Here is a 12,399-nt window from a genome sequence, read left to right as displayed (position 1 = left end):
AGACGGCAGTGGAGTGGAGCTTCTGATCCCAAGGCACATCCGCTTCTCTGTTTGTTTCTTTTTGTTTTCTTCTCTCTTCTCTTGTTTATTTTTCTGTATTTCATTTTACTTACCTCTTAGTGAAGAGTTCAGTTGTAGCAGTGGTGAGTAAGCCCACAGTGTGGACTCGAGTAGGCCCAGCAGTATGGACTGGAGTGGGCCCAGAGCATGGACTGGAGTGGGCCCAGCAGCATGGACTGGAGTGGGCCCAGCAGCATGGACTGGAGTGGGCCCAGCAGCATGGACTGGAGTGGGCCCAGCAGCGTGGTCTGGAGTGGGCACAGCAGCGTGGACTGGAGTGGGCCCAGCAGCATGGACTGGAGTGGGGCCAGCAGCATGGACTGGAGTGGGCCCAGCAGTGTGGGCTGGAGTGGGCCCAGCAGTGTGGGCTGGAGTGGGCCCAGCATGTGTGAAGTCATGGCGATCGTGTTAGAGGCGAGTTTATGTTCCCGACAACATCTGCCAATGCAGATTCATGGAGGCATTGGTGGCAGTGAGTGTGGACTCAGTACAAAACGTGGCAGCATCAGCAGTGGCTGCACTGGCGAGGTGGGCCTGAAGTAGACTCATGGCAGTGGTGTAGTTGAGTCTGGGCTAGTCTGGCACCTGGCAGCATTGATGACATCTGCATTGGCGAGGTCCAGCAAGGCTGCATAGTGACAGGGGTGCCATTGAAGGTGAGGTGGCACCGGAGACTGGTGATGGTTGTTCCAGCAGTGGTGGCAGTGCAGAGAAGAGAGCTCGTGCCATGTCACCAGGCCCATGGCGGCGCATTGAACAACAAGGACTGCAAAATGTGGGACACTGTCTTTATTTCTTCATTTTTCTGCCTTTACGTTTTACATTTTAGTTTCTTTTTCCAGTTTTCAAGATGGTGCCGGAGAGATGTAACACTGAAACAATACTTTTTGCTGCATTTTGTAACAAGATACATGTGACAATAAATAAATCAAATTAAATCAAATCACATCAAGTCAAATGAATAAAGCCGATGGTTAGATGTAGGCACTTGAAGCCATGAGAGGTGAAAAAACAGAATTTAAAAGCATTGACGTTACTAGTGTTTAGAAAAGCTCCTAGTTATTTTGCACAATACACTTCAGTGTAACAAAGGAAATGAATGTTCAGCTTTCATTTAACTTATTCATATGCACATTTCTAAAAGTGGGAGCTTTCTGGGTTGTAAACAGTGACTATTCACCCATTCACTTTAAGATGTTCAATAAACTCAACACAATCATAGCCATTAATATTTAAGTTTCTACTCATCTGAACTTTATTCATTCAATTCAGGGCAATTTTGGCAAAACTTTAGTGTTTGTTTTCTGTAAAGAACTACTGAACCTATCCTGGCAAAATTTATGAGATAATCATCACATGCACATCAAATTGTTTCAATGAATTGTGACCAGCAGAATAGGAACTTAGCTTTAGATGCAAACAGAGTTATACACCACAGAAGAGGCATTTCAGTCCATTGAGTCTGTGCCGACCAGTCTACATGAATCCCACTGTCATAGCCTTGAATGTTACAATGAGGGACAAATTTACTGAAACATACCAAAATCTCACAGGATTTGATGGGAAAAGTTGGCCCTAGATTCTCCCACAAGGTGAAACAGAGGGCACAGTCTCAGTATAAAGAGTTTACACATTTAAACAAAAACAAAGAGGAATTTCTTCTCTCAAATGGTAGTAAAGCTGTAATCCTCAATGCTAAACACAGCACACACACACACAATTTACTGTCAAAATAGGTGGAAATATTTTCAACCAATAAATCAGTTGAACCTAGAAAGAGTCTAGGAATGGTCCATGGTAAGCTTTGTAATTTAATGCAAAAGTGGCAAATGTATTTGAGTTATACATCAAACCAAATTGAATATCAGAGTGGGCATGAGTTTCCAAATTTGCTCCTTTCTATGTTACTGGGTCAGTCATCCACAGAACTGGACAAATGATTTGGATAAATTATTTTTAATATTAATTCATGTGATGAGGGTGTTGATGGCCAGGCCAGTATTATTGTCCATTCCTAACTACCTAGAGTCAACCACATTGTGGTGGGCCTGGAGATACATGTAGATCCAAGTGAGTAACGATGGCTGTTTCCTTCCCTAAAAGACATTAGTAAACCAGATGGGTTTTTCTTGACAATGGGTCATGGCCATTACTACATTCCTAATTCTAGGCTTTTTATTTAATTGAATTCAAATACCACCATTGGCTGTGGTGAGCCACAAATCCAGTTCCCAAAAACATTATCTGGGTCTCTGGAATAAAAGTCCAAAAATAATGCCATTATGCCATTGCCTTTCATTGGGGATGAATCAGATCCCACCAGAGCAGTTTGAGAATTTAAGTTCCGATTTTCAAAAGTCCAGAAATAAAAAGTTGAGATCAGTGTCAGCACCAAGAATTGTTGCTAAAATCAACTGATCATCCAAAGAACATTAATGATTGAAAAGTTCTGTCAGTTTTGGTCTAGCCTTAAATTGACTTCAGCCAAACACTTCCCTATGAAAATGACTGAGTAAGCCATTTGTCATTGTATTACAATTTATATCAACGCGTGTAGCTCAGGAAAATGGCCCACAGCTATCTTCAGAGGGGAAACTAAGAACAAAGCATTTTCACAAACTAATAACAAGAGGAGTGGGCTAGATGAGCCAAATGGCCTTTTGCTCATTTCCTTCCCTTCATCCTATAACAGCTCTCCCCTCTACAAATAGTTAAATCTTGGTATGAAATGGCAGTAATACTGAAAAGAAGGCATTAGACCATAAGACCATAAGACCTAGGAGTGGAAGTAAGGCCACCACAGAACGGGTCCGCTCTGCCGTTTAATCATGGCTGATGGGCATTTCAACTCCACTTCCCTGCACTCCCCCGCAGCCCTTAATTCCTTGCGAGATCAAGAATTTATCAATCTCTGCCTTGAAGACATTTAACGTCCCGGCCTCCACTGCGCTCTGTGGAATTCCACAGGCCCACCACTCTCTGGCTGAAGAAATGTCTCCTCATTTCTGTTCTAAATTTACCCCCTCTAATTTTAAGGCTGTGCCCACGGGTCCTAGTCTCCCCACCTAACGGAAACAACTTCCTAGCGTCCACCCTTTCTAAGCCATACATTATCTTGTAAGTTTCTATCAGATCTTTCCTCAACCTTCTAAACTCTAATGAATACAGTCCCAGGATCCTCAGCTGTTCATCATATGTTAGGCCTATCATTCCAGGGATCATCCGTGTGAATCTCCACTGGACACGCTCCAGTGTCAGTATGTCCTTCCTGAGGTGTGGGGCCCAAAATTGGACACAGTGTTCTAAATGGGTGCTTTGTAAAGTCTCAAAAGCACATCACTGCTTTTATATTCCAACCGTCTTGAGATAAGTGACAACATTACTTTTGCTTTCTTAATTACGGACTCTACCTACAAGTTAACCTTTAGAGAATCCTGGACTAGCACTCCCAGATAGGGAATTATTTATTTAGAAAATAGGAAGTGCCTCTTTAGGGAGTTTCTTTGTGAGTTTTGTAATCACACTTTCAAGGTTAACTTATCCTAAAACTGCAAAAACCATTTTTTTCAGTCATGGTAAAAAATGTTTAAAGATGTTCTGTCATCACACCATCAGAGGCTGCACTGATGATGTTACCCAGCAGGGTGATGAAATGTCAGTGAAACAATATAGTCCGTAATGAAGAAAGCGAATGTAATGTTGTCGTTTATCTCAAGAGGGTTGGAATATAAAAGGAGCGAAGTGCTTCTGAGGCTTTATAAGGCTCTAGTTAGGCCCCATTTAGAATACTGTGTCCAATTTTGGGCCCCACACCTCAGGAAGGACATACTTGCCCTGGAGTGTGACCAGCGGAGATTCACAAGGATGATCCCTGGAATGGTAGGTTTAACATATGATAAACGACTAAGGATCCTGGGATTGTACTCATTAGAGTTTGGAAGGTTGAGGGGAGACCTAATAGAAACTTACAAGATAATGTATGGTTTAGAAGGGGTGGACACTAGGAAGTTGTTTCCGTTAGGCGGGGAGACTAGGACCCGTGGGCACAGCCTTAAAATTAGAGGGGGTAAATTTAAAACTGAAATGAGACGACATTTCTTCAGCCAGAGAGTGGTGGGCTGGTGGAATTCATTGCCACAGAGTACACTGGAGGCCGGGACATTGGATGCCTTCAAGGCAGAGATCGACAAATTCTTGATCTCAGAAGGAATCAAGGGCTACGGGGAGAGTGCAGGGAAGTGGAGTTGAAATGCCCATCAGCCATGATTTAAATGGCAGAGTGGACTTGATGGGCCTAATGGCCTTACTTCCACTCCTATGTCTTATGGTCTTATGGTCTAATGAACCAGCTCGACGAGCCTACCAATCCCAGAATCTTTCACTTTCTCTATTTTCTTGCCATGACTTCACAGGAGGCCGTGTGTATTACACAATAAGAAATGGATGTTTTAGTGAGGTGTGGGAGAAGCTGATATAAACTTAATGTAATGTTTTAACCTTAATTAGAACAAATTGACAAACAATTTATACACTTGTTATTTCATTTAGATAATTAGGCAATAATTTGCTGTCAGGTACGTAATTTTATTTTGATCCTGTCAATGGCCTTGCCACTAATTTAGAACAACTTCAGCTGTTTCTGTGCACATAGTTCATACAGACAAAGCTAGTGATGATATTCCCCTAAAGGTGGACTTAAATGGACTTAGGAGAGGTGAACTAACGCAAGATGAAATCTGCTGCACAGAATATTACCGTGTGTTTTCCTAGAACATTCTTGGGCTTGCTACTTATAAACAGCATGTGGGATGAAAAATTTCTCTCCAGTGACTTGCTTCTTTATTCCAAGTAGCCAGCATTAATTAGCAGAGTCTATAATTTTCCCTTATGTGTTACTTCTTAATTATAATCAGCATCAATAATGTTATAAACTGCTGAAGTGAGAAATTTAAGCTGAATGAGATTCAGTTGGATGAAGAAAGACTTGATTTATTGCCTAATTTATTCATCTCTCAAAATAGTTCAAAGGGCTTCATTTCTTTGAAGAACAGTGCCTGCTGGAATGTAAGCAAACACAGCAGCTATTTTGAACATAACACGATCAACCATCCAGCTAATGATCACATCATCTGTTTCCTGTTGCACTGGGTGAGAGACAAATCTCAGCCAGTACACCTGCTATAGAAAAGATGTTGTGAAAGTGGAAAGGTTTTGGAAAACACTTGCAACAATGTTGTCTGGGTTGGAAGGTCTGACCTATAGGGACAGGCTGATTTGACTGGGGCCATTTTCCCTAGACCATCAGAAGCTGAGGGGTAATCTTATAGAAGTTTATAAAATTATGAGGGGCATGGGTAGGGTGAATAGCCGAGGTCTTTTCCCTGGGGTGGGAGAATCCAAAAGCAGAGGGCATAGGTTTGAGGTAAGAGGGGAAAGACTGAAAAGGAATCTAAGGGGCAACTGTTTCATGCAGAGGCTGGGGCACATATAGAATGAATTGCCAGAGGAAGTGGTGAAGGCTGATACAATTACAACATTTAAAACGTATCTGGATGGGTACATGAGTAGGAAGGGTTTAGAAAGTATGGGCCAAATGCTGGGAATGGGACTAGACTAATTTAGGACATTAAATTATGGACAGATTGGACCTAAGTTGCTATTTCTGTGCTGTGCATCACTATGACTCTATGGCCCACATCGCCTCCTGCTTTAGAATTAAAATAAACTATAGGAATTCTTACTGCAGTTGCACAAGGAGCAGGGGAGACCATATCTGGAGTACTGAGCAGTTTTACCTCCCTTATTTAAGGAGAAATATAATTTCCCTGAAGGCAGTTCAGAAAAATGATGATTTCTGATATGGAGGAATTGTCTTATGAGTCAAGTTTTAACGGAATTGAACTCTTTGGAATTTAGAAGAATGAGAGGTGATCTTGTTGAAACATATAGGATTCTTAAAGGGTTTGACAGGGCAAATGCTGAGAGGTTGTTTCTCCTTGTGGGAGAGTCTGGGACCAGATGGCATAATTTCAGAATATAAGGTTGCAGACTTATGACTGAAACAAGGAGAAATTTCTCCCTGAAAGGGCTGAGAATCTTTGGAACCCCTTATCACAGGGAGGTGTGGGACCAGAGTCTTTGTGTATATTCAAGGCTGAGATAGACTCTTGATCAGTAAGGGAATCAATTTGGGGAAAATGCAGAAAAGTGGAAGTGAGGAATGCTGGATTAGCCATGATCCTATTGAATGGGGAAACAGACTCAGGACCAAATGACCAAACTCCTGTTCCTATTTCTTATGGTATTACAGAAATTGAAAGAAAAGTGTTTCAGCATTCTTTATATCCTTCCCAACAGTCAAAGAATTGTGAGAATACTGAAGTGAATTGCCAAAATGCTCACTGTCAGATGAAGATTAAGAATAGTGGCATAGGCAAAAGAAGGAAATCTATGATCAAAAGGAAATAAACATTTCAGGATAGTGTTTGCTGTCACTTTGTGCACAGTGGATAGTGTGCCTTTCCAAGCCAGAACTTTTGGATTCCAATACAATCTTGCTGATGATGGAAGGTAAGTTCACAGCATGGCTACAGAGGTCAGGATCACCTGCAAATCCTTTGAAAATGTTCTGTAGTGATCACAAGAGTAGTGAGGCTCATGCACAACATGTGTTGGAAAAACCATTCAACGTTCTGCCATCCCAAATCCTTAATCCAATTGACTTTCATGTTGGAATTACTACTGCCTAGAACCTCTCTAATTGTGGGATAATGGGAAATTGCATACCAATGAGATGAAATGACAAATAAGTAATGAGGATGTTAATGAATGCCAATGGACTTCTCATCACTTGCCAGCCAGTGATCTTGTCTCTCTGTTCGACGCTTGGTTATAAAATGGGACTTCCAACTCTCACTGGTGGGAGGATTGTCACTGCTGAACTCACACTATTCTCTCCATTTTCCAGCCCAAGCCAAGTCATTCAGGGGATGGGAAAATTCGGCCTTTAGTGATTAGCCACGATTCAACAAATGTAAAAGTTAATCAGCATCCTACTACATTTGTTGTTCACCCAATCCTTCTGCAATGAAGCGTGCAGTAATCTGTTCCAGAATACCAACCTACCATATTAATTGTCTTGCATGGCTTCTCAGCGTGTTTCTTTAAGTGTATTACAGTGTGATCCCATTCTAAGATATTCTAAGCTTGCGTACAGGTAGGCACACTGACTTCCCAGGAATCTGGTAACCTGGTGACTCCCCTACTATGTAACTTCTAACTTATTGGCTTTGTTGGGCTGAAATCCCAATGCCACCAATGCCACCCTTTTAGGGGCTAGTTCTGGCAAACTTAGAAGCCATTATTGATGCTGCACATTGATTAACAGAGTCATTCCCTCCAACCTTACAAGGTAGGACCCAGCCATTGGTTCAAAGGGCAGAACAGTGCTAATTAAATGTCTAAGAGTTGGGCTCGAGTTAGGCCCTATGTTGCAGAAGCCAACTTTCTTGCAAGATGACCAAAGGACTGAATCCAAGCGTTTTTCCTTTCTACCTTTGAAAATTCTTGCACCAATCCTTGTTCTATACTACAAGAAATGATGCAACATCTTTGGAGAAGAGTGGCCACTAACTGATTGCTCATTTACATTATCAGAATGGTGATCCCTATAGAGTTCCTCATCGAACAGAGAAGATAGAACAGCACATCATGGAATGGGCTCTTTGGCCCACAATGTTGTGCTGAACGTGATGAAGTTAAACTAATTCCTTCTGCCTGCCCTTATAGACAATAGACAATACGTGCTGGAGTAGGACATTTGGCCCTTCGAGCCAGCACCACCATTCATTATGATCATGGCTGATCATCCACAACCAGGATCCTGTTCCTGCCTTATCCCCATAACCCTTGATTCCACTATCTTTAAGAGCTCTATCTATCTCTTTCTTGAAAGTATCCAGAGAGTTGGCCTCTACTGCCTTCTGGGGCAGAGCATTCCATATATCCACCACTCTCTGGGTGAAGAAGTTTTTCCTCAACTCTGTTCTAAATGGCCTATCCCTTATTTTTAAACTGTGTCCTCTGGTCCTGGACTTACCCGTCCAGCGGAAACATGCTTCCTGCCTCCAGAGTGTCCAATCCCTTAATAATCTTATACGCCTCAATCAGATCCCTTCTCATCCTTCTAAAGTCAAGTGTATACCTTTCAACATATGATAGTCCCGCCATTCCAGGAATTGACCTCATGAACCTACGCTGTACTCCCTCAACAGCAAGAATGTCCTTCCACAAATTTGGAGACCAAAACTGCACATAATACTCCAGGTGCGGTCTCACCAGGGCCCTGTACAGCTGCAGAAGCATGGTCCATATCGGTCCATTGCTCGCACGTTCATGTTCTTATCCCTTAAATACCCTTAATGTATCAGTCTCCATGACCACCCCGTGTACCACATTCCAGATGCTGCCTCTCTCTGTGTAAAAAATGTGCCCCTCATGAGTCCTTTGGACATTTCCCCTCTCACTTCAAATGCATGCCCACTAGTATTAGACATTTCAACTCTGGGAAAAAGATTCTGACTGTAAACACTACCTACACATCTTGTAATTTTATAGGCTTCTATCAAGTCTCCCCTCAGCGTCTTCCATTCCAGAGAAAACAACCTGAGTTTTTCTTGCTTCTTCTTAAAGCTCGTACCCTCCAATCCAGAGGGCATCCTGGTAAACCGCTTCTACACTTCATTAAATAATTCTGTGTTGTCTGCATTTCTCATTAAATAGTTCAATATTATTTGCTGAATGCTATTGCTGTTAATGTTTTGGCCCATTTTAAGCGAGTGATCTGTAACATTAAAGAATACGGAATGGTTTAATTAGAATAATAATGAAAATTGATCATTAATAGAAGCAACTAATTCTAATTTAGCATAATGTGTTGTAGCAATGAGACTAAAAGCTACAAGGACTGCAAAGGACTGGATTTTAGACTCGCAGGGGAGTATTATCACCTTGAGATAACAACAGCTGATGTTGGCTTAGAAATATTTCACACATTCGTAAGACGTCATTTGTCAGACTAAAATTAGTTTTAAAGCAAAGTGCTGGAAATCTGAAAGAAGTACAGGAAATGCTAGAAATACTCAGCAACTGTGGAGAGAGAAACAGCATCCATCCAAAAGATTTCCCCATCCATGTTGGTCAGGAAATACTGTGGAGAAAATTGGAAGAGCAGGTGAGGAACCTATGAGAAAGTTAGAGTAAGCAACAAACATGGATTGTTGGAATCGTAGAATTGTATTGTTTGGACTTGCATAGAGTTCATTTGTCAAATGGTGGCTCAGTGGTTAGCACTGCAGCCTCACAGCACCAGGAACCCAGGTTCGATTCCAGCCTCGGGTGACTGTCTCTGTGGAGTTTGCACATTCTTCCCATGCCTGCAAAGGTTTCCTCCGGATGCTCCGGTTTCCTCCCACAGTCCAAAGATGTGCAGGTTAGGTGGACCAGCCATGCTAAATTGCCCGTAGTGTTCAGGGGTGTGTGAGTTATAGGGGAATGGGTCTGGGTGGGATGCTTCAAGGGGCAGTGTGGAGTTGTTGGGCTGAAGGACCTGTTTCCATACTATAGGGAATCTAATGTAATCTAATCTAAACACGGGGACCACCAGAAAAACTGTACAGATCTTTGCAAAGCATGGACTCCTGGAATTGTTCATAGAATCCCTACTGTGTGGAAGCAGGCCATTCAGCCCATTGATTCTACACTGGTGCTCTGAAGAGCATCCCATCCCCCTAATCCCCGTATTTCATATGGCTAATCCACATATCTTTGGACTTTGGTAGGAAAGCCCACAGAGATGGAAAGATGTGCATACTCAACATAGACTGTTTGCCAGTGTGGATTCAAACCCTGGTCCCATGAGGGAGCAGTGCTAGCTACTGAGACACGAAAACACCCCCCTGAGAGGAGAGAATGCAGGGTGTATGCTACCGATTCCTGTTGTCAATCCCAGATCATGTTGGATTGGGAGAAAACATTCACGCTCCTCCTTTTCCCCAAACAGTGCTTTATGGACACATCATTTCTTCACAGGAATGACTAAACAGGAGTAAGTCATACAGTCTATCAGCTCCACTCCGCTGTTTAATTCGATTCTGATCAAACACTTCTCAGCCTTTTATCGACACTATCCCAATAACTCTTTACTCCATTGGTAATACATCAAACTCTATCTTAAACATACTCAAAGCCTGAGCTTCCACAGCCTCTGAGGTGGATAATTCCAATGTTCACACTCTCTGAGTAAAATATATTTCCATTCATCTCAGTCCTAAATGGTATCCCCCTTATTTTTAAATTGTGCCACTTGTTTTAGGCTCCTCAACTAGAGGAAACATCTTACAGGCATCATCCCTGTCTATCCCTTGGAGTATTTTGTAAGTTTCAATGAGATCACCTCTCAGCCTTCAATACTCCAGGGATTTTAGGCCTAGTTTGCCCAATCTCTCTTTAGAGTACTGTCCTGTCATCATGGAGGCAAATCTGGAAAATGTTTACTGCACTCTTGCTCTGAAGGAGGAAACAATATCTGTCCTAAAATAAGGAGACCTAAACCATCCGCACTTCGCTGAAGAGTTGGATTTCCTGAGCTACTGTAAAGCCCCCTGGCAAAGTTTAATCTATAAGCCAGAAAGTTGGTTAACTTAATTGCTGGACAGCCGCTCTGCAATGCAGAGTGATGCTAATGGTGTGGGTTCAAATCCCACGCCAGCTGAGGTTACCATGTAGGGTTTGCCTTCTCAACTTTGCCCCTTGTTAAACTCACCACCAGCTGCCACTCTCTAATGAGAGAGCAGGGCAATGGTGATTCTACCTTACCTGTGCTTATTGACAGTTCACTGTTCTCTCTGTAATGAAAATTGGCCTAACATTTAACCCGGTTCTCTCTTCTATATGATCAATACGATCACATTCAGGTGATTGGTACCTGCAGATCAATGGCCCAACTGTGAGCCTGTGGGAAATGAGCTGAAAATTTTAGCTACATTGTCTAGCTCATACACTCTAATCCAGGCAACATCTTGCTAAATCTCTTCCGTACCCTCTCCAAAGCCTCCACATACTGATCGAGGTGTACAAGGTAATGAGAGGCATGGATAGAGTCGATAGCCAGAGACTTTTCCCCAGGGCAGGATTGACTGCCACGAGGGGTCATAGTTTTAAAGTGTTAGTAGGAAGGTATAGAGGAGATGTCAGAGGGAGGTTCTTCACCCAGAGAGTTGTGAGTGCATGGAATAGTTTGCCAGTGGTAGTCGTGGAAGCAGAGTCATTAGTGACATTTAAGCGACTGCTGGACATGCACATGTACAGCAGTAAATTGAGGGGAATGTAGGTTAGGTTATTTTATTTTTGGATTAGGATTATTCCACGGCACAACATCATGGGCTGAAGGGCCTGTACTGTGCTGTACTTTTCTATGTTCTATGTTCTATGTTCTATCCTTCCTGTAATGTGGCAACTGGAACTGAATACAATACTCTAAGTATGGCCTAACCAAAGTCTTATAAATCTGCAACATGACATCCTCACTCTTGTACTCAAATTCCTGACTAAAAATGGCAAGCGTGCCATATGCCTTCTTTATCACCTTATCTAATTGTGTGGTCACTTTCAGGGAGCTAACCCCAAGATCCCTCTGTACATCTATGCTGTTCAGCGTCCTGCCAATAACTGTATACTTTTCTTCAATATTTGATCTCCTGAAGTATAACATCTCACACTTACCCTGATTAAATTTCATCTGCCAATTCTCTGCCCATACCGGCAACTGATCTACATCCTGTTGTATGCTTTAGCAACCTTCTGCACTATCCACAACTCCACTGATCTTTCTATTGTCTGCAAACTTACTAACCCACCCACCTACACTTTCATCCAGGTCATTTATATATGATCACAAACAGCAGAGGTCCCAGTACAGATCCCTGTGGAACACCACTAGTTACCAAACTCCAGCCTGAAAAACACCTTCCACCACTACCCTCTGTCTTCCATAGGCAAGCCAGTCCTGAATCCATGTGGCCAAGTCACCATGGATCACATGAATCTTAACCTTCTGGATGACCCTACCATGAGGGACCTTGTCGAAAGCCTTACTAAATTCCACGTAAACAGCATCGGCTGCTCTACCCTTATCCATCACCTTCATCACCTCCTCGAAAATTCCAATCAAGTTAGTAAGACACAACCTGCTGTGCACAAAACCATGCCAACTGTACCTAATTAAGCCGTGCTTTTCCAAATGCAGGTAAATCCTAGTCCTAAGAATTCCCTCCAACAGCT

Source organism: Stegostoma tigrinum, chromosome 1 (assembly GCF_030684315.1).
Source record: "Stegostoma tigrinum isolate sSteTig4 chromosome 1, sSteTig4.hap1, whole genome shotgun sequence".
Classification (NCBI taxonomy): domain Eukaryota; kingdom Metazoa; phylum Chordata; class Chondrichthyes; order Orectolobiformes; family Stegostomatidae; genus Stegostoma; species Stegostoma tigrinum.
Note: the sequence above shows the minus strand (reverse complement) of the source record.